Below are 9555 nucleotides of genomic sequence, written 5' to 3' on the forward strand. Positions count from 1 at the left end.
TTTGTGTAGAAGATAAAGTAAGCTGTGTCAAACGGAAAAGGAAGAAATCTGCAAACCTTGTGCAAGAGTAAGGAATGTAATCGGAAATCGCGAATTTGGAAATTGATTTTTAATTCTTTGATCTTTCGATTCTTCCTCTCATACCTTTCCTTCAATTTACAGTCCTATCTTCCTCTTCCCCAAATTGAAAAACATTTTCTAATGTGCTGCCTTGGTGAACGCGTTACTTGCGAGGGAAGGGTGTAACTGTATAAATCCGTTCGGTTTTTGTTTATCAGTTAGGATTAGGTTCTGTTTCACGATCTAACGAACCTTAAATCAAAACCGAATCGGTTATTTATCGATTTTAAAATTTTCAAACCAAACTTTATTAGTCATTGGTTCGGTTTAGTGGCTTCCAGCAAGGGTGTTAATCTGTCGGTCCGGCCGGTTTCGGTCTGGCCAAATCAATCCCCTTTACTTTAAGATCTCACACTGCGATCGGCCCGTTTTAAGTAATTGCTCATCATTGGTAGGTATAGTCCTATTTATAAACAGTATCAGTCTATAATTGGGTTCTTACAAAACGTGCTATAAATGAGCTCATACTAAATGGTTACAATTGGACTATGTAAGTTTGGTCCATATAGCTTCTAACGAGATTCAATTCTTTGGGATGAAACAAATACTTACTTGAGAGAATGTTTCTCACTAGGCTAACGAGTAAATAAGTATATTTGAATACATTTTGAACTCTATGGGCCTCACTTAATTTTTACCCATCAACTTCTGTGTGTGTGTGTGTGTGAATTATGATGATGAGTATCCTAACCGTAATAGTGCTCTATCCAAAGCTAACAAGCCACAAGAGAAGAACCAGCAAAGAAGTAGCTCATGTTCAAGCTGCTTTTGTCTACCACGTAATCAGGAGAGCAAAAGAGTGTTGAAGCTGAAGCAAGATCTTGACAACTTGTATGAGACAGCCCCAACATCTAATTTGACTATCCCTCTAATCAGGCGGAAAGGGAGATCAATCAAAGATTGGATCATCAATGCAGTGCAAAGTTTTAAAGATAATTATGCAAACGGCTTTGTTATCGGATTTTTTAGGTCAAAAAATCAAAACTTTAGAATGGAAATTAAAATTGAAAGTGAATTGAATTGTGTATAGTTATATGTTTTATTTTAATAATTAAAAAATTATAATTGTTTATATGTTTTAATTATTTTGGAATTATCTACTTTTAGTTTCCTAAAATGTCCACACTCACAAATAGATGATTAGTCTCAAAATAAATCAAAATGAAATTTCATCCTTAATTAATGGAGTACATCCAAAGTCTCAGGTCCCAAGTTCTCGTTCATTGAATTTTGAGAAAAATTACATGATTAACCATTATTAAGTTTTTATTTACAAAACTATCCACATTGACTTTACTTCAACGAATTTACGCAATGCCATCGTCTATGCGAGTCGGGCAAATACGTTCCTCCAGTCGGTTTTAAAATGTACGATTTCTCTTTTTCACCGGTTTGAGCGCAGCAGCGATCGAATAATAGATTTCCAAGAGAGAGACTCTACCGAAGTTGGAAGAATGATGGGAGAAGAGTTCAGCCTTCGTCCACCTTCGAATTCATACAAAGAGAAAGAAAAACGACGCCCAACATTAAGAGTTTAATCTCTCTTTCTTCCCCTCAATCAAACTTGTGCTATTCCCGACACCCGGTGGTTCCTTTGAATTTCATACTGATACTGGTTAGTTAACTCACACTTCATAACATTTTATTTTTTTATTATTTTTGGTTGTTGATTATTTTTCTGGCACATTCAATTCATTACTGTTCAACCTATAAACAGAGTAAAAAAATACATGTTTAGTTGATTCTAGTGTTGTTGATTACTAGCCTAGTTGGTGTTCAATGTAATGCCCCAATGGAATCAAGGGAGAACCTATGAGCCTTTATTTAATTCAATGCTTTGTGAAATCTTGGCGTGGATTTGTATCTCTTTTCCTTCATTTATTCGTATGGTAGCTTTGTGAAATCTTGGTTGGGATTTACTTTATTTTTTCCCCCATTCACATATACTAGTGAGGTTATAAGATTGATTTCTTCTCTATTCCTGAAGAATCTTTATTGATAAGAAGTTAATTTCATGTCTTGATTAGATTATATGCCATAATGATGATTCAGCTGTAGAGAATTTTTTTAATCTAATCCCGTAATTATTCGCTAACTTGGAGGATGGTAGATGAATTTGATATAATAGATTGTCTGGGTTTAACACTCTTTTTCCGCTTTTTGGGACGCCAAGAAATATTTTAGGAGAAAGCTAAAAAAGATGGACGAGGGATCCCCCAACGGAAGAATTGTCGTCTTGCTTGTGAGTTTTTAACTATTTAGGATTTTCAGTTTTCTGAAAATATTTGTGTTTGTTTAGTGAGATATAAACAGATTGTGCAGTTTTATCTTATGTTTCCCTGTTTTCATCCAATTCATTTACTTGAAGAGTTTTAGATAAGCTGTGGCATCTTTTTTATTTTTAATTTTTTTTTATACGCAAGGTTCTTCTTTTGTGAACTTAATATCTGTTAACTTATGAGTTACTTTGATGCTAGCCAACATAGCCATACTGTAAATTTAAATATTGAATGGCAGTGTCTATGGAAGATATGAGCATCCAAGTTATGTGATTTAGCTTCTTGATGAAGAAAAAATCAGTGGCATGAATCATATCGCCTTCTCTTCATTTCCTTTGTACCAGAAACCAGTCACTGTAGGATGAAACAACATTTGTTAGCTATTGGACCTTGATCTCATGGAGAGTAGCTTGTAACAGAGACTAATAAAAATCAATCTAGGTTGATTGTGAGTGAATTGGTAGGTGTGTTGTTTCAAAAAGCCCTTCCTTTGGAGTTTACTAGGGGCTGATTACTAATACAATTGCTATTTATTGATGATAAATTCCTTGGATATGGAAACAATATGCGTTGTATAATGACAATCCACCATCATTTAATCATTTTTTTTTTTTTTTTAAAACCTAATTGCTTATAGGGGTTACAAATTTGAAAGCCTTCATCATTTTGATTTGACGACATTGAACCCTTCAATATATCATGAATCATTCACCCGCCACGGTAGGGAATATGTTTCTCTTCCTTAACCATTCGAAATCTCTCCAAAACTCAGACCAGGAATGATACGAGCCCTCTCCAAGATGGGAAATATTGGAAGGATTCAAATTCTTGTCAATTGGTTCTCTGCTCATATGTTTTTTTTAGCCTTTTCCTATGATACTTCAATATGCTTAACTCCTTCCAGTTATTCTGAATATTTTGTCTTGTTATTCTCAACTCTCAACGACCTTTACTTGTTAGTAGCTGAATATGGGTTTTGAAGGCTGTTCTCGTACTTATAGAAAACCAAAAATCCCACCCAAAACCCAAAGACTGGGATGTTGACAGTAGATTTCCATTACGCTTGTGGATTCTCCATATGAGGAATTGGCTGATCCATAGCAGCAGCAATGTCAATCCTCCAAATTGGACTGTTACTGCTCCCATTTATGTATGGTCATTTTCTTGAACTCATCTCCCCCCTCCCCCACCTATTTTTCTTGCTTTTTTTCTGCTTTTCTTTGTAAGCCATCTGGCTTTTGTCAGAACCTTGCTTGTTTCTGGTAAGTAGTAGGTCAGAGCTTGCAGCATGGGTTAAGGGTTAAAATGTCAACCTTTTTGGAGCATGTTGGCCTCTCACTCAGGTAATTATATGTTCTCACAGACTCATTTCCCATTTCCCATTTCCCGTTTCCATATACAAACTTAACAATGGGAACTTGGGGAAGTTTCCCCTTTATCCAGTTCCACACATTATTTCAGTTTTACATTGGGTTCAACTGTGGGATGTGAAAGTACAACTTTAGTTTTCCCTCCACTGGATCAACATATCTCTAATCCGTTGCCTATAGCTTCAACCAATAGCAACAAATCCCTACCACAAGATCTCTACATGGGCCACAATGAAGGTGGTTAAGCATTCGGTGGGCATACAAAATGTGGCAAAGTAGTTCGTTGTGCATATAAACCCTCAGCGGTGGTACTAGTTTACTGAAGTTCGTAGTTTTTTTGGGAATGACTAAAAGGTAGTATTTTTGTTTTGGATTGACTTAAGATGGCTAATGTGCAAATGTGGCATCATTTTGTGGTTGTAATAACATCTAAGGCCATTTTGTTGGCATGGTAATAATGGTGGTGTGTTATTTATTTTTGGTATTTTTATATTTTGATTCCTAATACCAATGCCTATCACCATATATTTTGGTTAATTTGTTAGTAAAATGACGTGGTATTTGTTGTGGAATGCTAAAATTTTACAACAAACTCAGACTTTGTTTAGAAATTGAACACATCTGTAAAAAAACATGTGTTAACGGACATTGTGGTGGCATAGGTGATGGGGCCAAAAGGGGGGGGGGGGCTTAGTAGTGCATGTTGTGTGGGTTTCTCTCCTCTGGCATGAACATCTATTAACAAGGTAGAGGGAGGCTTGGATAGTTGGTAATAAGGATTTGAGGGATCGTCCATATCACTTGATTCACTTGTGCCTTTGTATAAGTTAGAGATGTTGTTGAAGGTGCCGGTAGCAAAGCTGGACTTTAGCTGGTTATAAACAAGCAATCATAACATTACCTTTTAAACATACGGAATGTAATTGTGCATGAATTTTGTTGTTTTAGGAACTTGGTACACGTTTTTCTCATTTCCCCTGGAGTTTGCTTTGAGTCTATGGGAGATTTGTTTGCCCTCATGAACATTATTACGGTTTTGGGGTTTCTCATGTTTAGCACACTAAACAACTTCGAGTTTGTGAATTGTAGATGATAATGTTGGTTGTTTTCTCTTAAATGGAGTGATTTTAATGTGAGAGCTTTCAGTCTTGCAGTCATTGTGTGAAGGAAGCATCTTGTCCTTGAAATCAACAAAAATAACCACATGGGTAATACCAAGCAGAAGAGATTGAATTCCTGGCGGGGAATAGACTCAAAATACTGATTCTGTCGTGTTTCATAATGATGTGCAAGTGAGCAGCAACTTTTTTGATTGAAATGCATCCAAGGGAAGTGCATTGGTTGTTGGTTCTTTTGATTCATGGAGCTTATATATGTGTTTGAAGTTTCTTGATGTTGAATATTTCCATGTTTCTTTCACCGGAGTGAGATGCCCCATATGACGGATCTTCAAATGTAGCTCATGGGGGCTCCTTCATCCCACCAGCTCACAGGAGGCTTTCTCGGGGAGGCTTACCTAGGAAGCATGCTAAGATGGTTCCTAAACAGAGGCCTCAGACATTACACTTTTTGTTTGCAAACATGAATGATCAGAGGATGAAGGCATTGTCTCATGATGTACCGATGGATTCTAATAATTGTAGCAGGGAAGGGGTCAATTTAACAACTATTCCAACTATGTTGATCATGTAAGGAGAAATGTGGGAGCATCTGAGTGTTACATGATAGAATCGATAGTTGGATGACAGAAATTTATCTTGAACATAAGATACTGGTAAGTGTAATCAAGGTTTTAAGTATCGGTCTGTATCGTATCGTATCGGCCGATAGGTATCGGTATCGGTCAATGTCGATACGATACTGACCAATACGTCTCTTTTTTTTTTTTTTAAATGTATGAAATGTATCGATATGTATCGATTGATACGTGTCGATACGTAATGTTTTACATTTTTTTACTATATTGATGCGTATCGATATGTATCAATCGATACATACCGATACATATCGATACTTAAAGAGACATGTGCTCATTTTTCATGTTGTTCAGAAAACACGAACCAGAACCACCAAAATTTTTCTCCCTCCGCGTCACTAACTAAATCTCAACTTTTTCTCCCTTCGGGTCGCGCCACAAAATATGTCGGGTTGGGTCGGATCCACATCGCACTTGAATCCTTGGAATACAAGACATATTCAACACTTGAAAGGAAAGGTAGTTTTTTTTTTAAAAAAAACTTGATCTTTTGTTTTAAATCTTGCATTTTAGTTCTTTTTTTTTTTCTCGCTATGATTCAAGGAGAATAGGTTCAACTAACTATTAGATGCATGCTTTGTATACATTTGCAAAGATTTGAACTCAAATCCACCATTTTTCTCCCAAAACTGAAAATGGCTTCCTTAGGGGTTAGTATTGTGCTTATATTCAGTCAGTACACAACATCATCCTAGTTGGTCTTATTCTTAAAGACCCTTACAGACATGAGTTTGATCTACCCCAACATTCTTAATGCCAATTGAGTGATTCTGCATGTAAGAAATCTCATCTTTTATAATAATTTCAAAGTGCTGCACTTGTCTGGTTATACATTATTTACAATTCTTAATGTATATGCATGATATATGACATATTGCTTGTTTATATTATTTTTTGTGTCAAAACGTGTATCTCCATATGTATTTTGATCATTTTCATGCGTTTCTGTATCGATCGATACGTATCTCCGATACGATGTCTTTTAAAATCGCCCGACCAATATGATACCCGATACCGATACTTTAAACCTTGAGTGTAATAATATCAAATTACTTTTCTTTTCGGTAATATCTTGGGATCTTTTCTCCCCCCTTAATTAATTTCCTTTTGAGAAAGCTTGGATTAATAATAATCATTAACTATTCTGAGAATTCATGCTTTAATGTTTTTTTCAAGGGGTTAGGAAATGTTTGATTTAACCTAGCTAAATAATATTTGCACCCATCTATAAAGTACTTACCTATATTGTATCTTTTCTTTTATAATAAAATATCATGAATCTTGACAAATCAACCAATTATGAATCTAACATTGACATCCACTCTCTCTAGGCCATTTTTTAACCTGTATGTTAATCTATAGTTGTTTTAACCTTGACCTGTTTCTTTTACCTAGAAAATTCCTTTAATAACTCTAGTCTTTCCGGTTTCAAAGCCTTTCAACTTTGTTTCTCTCACTCTTTCATATTTTCATAGAGTATATGAAAACCACAGTCTTCACCACTATAATTATAGAGTTCCATACATGCAGGACAAAAAAATGGAAGAAAGAGAAAATAATGATGATGATGACGACAACGACGATAATGATAATGAAGAAGAAGAAGGGTTAACTTTATCTTGAGTGTTAGGTGAGGTATGTCTCTTCATATCCTCCCGATATAGTAGGTTTTTTTTTTTTTTTTGGTTGGTAAATAGAAGTAGGGGTTTTTTTTGGTACTATAGTTTAACGCTTGTTCTCTATTTATTTTTCAGGTTTCTATTTACCATGTATCTTTTTTTTCTTGCTTTCTTACAACTTCATTTTATTGAAGCTTTCTTTACACTTGCATACCCAAATTAATTAATGGAGCATTATTATACAGTCATTGAAGCTCTTTAGCGTGAAACAAAAAGGTCTATTTTGGGTAGTGGTGGCATTGGGTGGCCCAGCCTACCCAAGCCTAGTCAGCTCAGCCCTTGTTTGGGTGGGCCAGGATCGGGGAATTTAATGGTAACTGTGCTACTGATCTTTACTCTGTTTTATGAAAATGCTTTGAAAAGAAGTTATTCAATTGCTTAGATCAATTAGCTTTTGTGGTTTCTTAGTAGCGTTTGGTAAATGTCTGAACGGCGTTCAGTACCGTTTTTTCCGTTCTTTAAGAACAAAAAAACATGAATTTATGTTTGGCTTGACGGTTCGTTTTTCTGATCTTTTAGAACAGACCGGAGGAATCTTTCATGTAAAGAACAAGAACGAAAAGTTGTCGGGATCAATCGTCAAAACCCGTGATTTTGGGTTAGAAGGCAAAAGCTTGCGATACATCTGAGGAAGAGAAGGGAAGAGAAGTAGCAGGCGAAGAAGGTAAACCAGGTCGATCTCATCTCTCTCTCGCTCTCTCTCTCTCTCTCGGTCGTTGTTGTGTGAAGATCCGACTAGATCTGAATTTTTTTTTCTCCCATGTGTCTTAGGAATTGGAGCAACATCCCTAAAATTTGAAGGATTCAGCCGAAAGGTATGGAGTTTATGGATTTATTGAGAAATCTTGATTTTTTTCTGACTATTTTGGGTTCTATGCCTGTCTATCATTGAAGCAAAATGATGTTTAAGCTTCTCATTCATATTCTGTTTGTTTTACCAACTATTTTGAGCACAGGATAGGTTTTAGTTTGTTATAGTAGTCGTGTAATCCAGAGCTCTACTATGATATTCCTTCCTTGCCTGTGACAAAATATTTGTGATTTTGCATGAAATGCCTTGGGTAAGTTTCCTTAGTCTGGTGAAACCTTATCACCTTTTTAACCCAAAGCAACTGCTTAAAGGGTTTCCATAATATCAGAGAGGTTTTCAGTTGCAGACCTCCATTTTTCAATGTCTATGTGATTCCTAATGCAAATTTGTGTTTATTCGTGTAATGGGTAATGAATTATTTTTCCTGTGCTGAACTTTTACTGACTCATGGACTTCAGCTAATAATTTTGGCCTTTTAATGCATTTGTGCTTCCCTCCAAGCACTCATTTACTCAAAGGAGCAAGATATATTATGTAAAAGAGGATATAAGTGATATGGTTAAGGGTAAAAAAGAGAGGTTACAAAAGTGTATTGTAACTGGGTTGGTTACAAACAACTTTACCCTTTTCCAAAATACACTTCAAGGTTCCATTTCTTTAGTTGCAATCCCAGGCGGCAGCAAAAAAAATTTTGGAGTCTGTTTTTAGGGATTTTTATCCACTGCTGTAACTGCAACGCTGCTATACTCATCGTGCGGCGCTGCAGGTGCCATGTGTGTTATGTGGGACCCGCTGTGCACACATGGCACCTGCAGTGCCGCACCTACTCTTGGTTGTAGATGGTTAACTGAATAAGATTGTTCAGATCTCAAGATATTACTGATTGTAGAAGAAGCCGAAAGGTTGAAGTTTTACAAGTTTATTGATGTTCTCAATTGGTGAAGATAGTATCAGATGAGGAGTTGGAAATTGATGCATTTCCAAGTTTGGAGGAAATATATTTATGTGAGTTACCAGAATTGACAACCATATGTCATCTTGATTTGAATTGGCCATCTCTTCATAGAGCTCTTGTTGATAATTGTTCAAACTTGGGGAGATTCCCGTTTGGAGCACAACATTCAGATCTAGTGTCAATTATCGAAAAGAAATCGGTAAGAGTAATAAGAGCAAATATGTTTTTTTTTTCCCCTTCTCCAACATGTTTTACTCCCCTCTTCTAATCCTTCAATTTCCATAGAGAAGAATTAGTTCCTTAAAATATGAACCTCCCTTTATACATTCCCTATGTTTAGTCATTATATTTTATTTAAAAATTAATGGGAAAAAGATTTCTGTCCGGGAGTGTGGCCTATGCCAGCATTCCCATGAGTCTATCTCTCTCCTCCCCATGTGAAAAGACACATTTGCCCCCTTGTTTTAAGGAGGAGAAGATAGACACATGGGAGTGCTAGCATAGGCCACACTCCCATACAGAAAACTGCTTTCCAAAATTAATATAATTTTTTGGGTAAATTACACGTCACCTCTTGGTTTCCAA

This window comes from Telopea speciosissima, chromosome 7, assembly GCF_018873765.1.
Source record: "Telopea speciosissima isolate NSW1024214 ecotype Mountain lineage chromosome 7, Tspe_v1, whole genome shotgun sequence".
Lineage (NCBI taxonomy): Eukaryota > Viridiplantae > Streptophyta > Magnoliopsida > Proteales > Proteaceae > Telopea > Telopea speciosissima.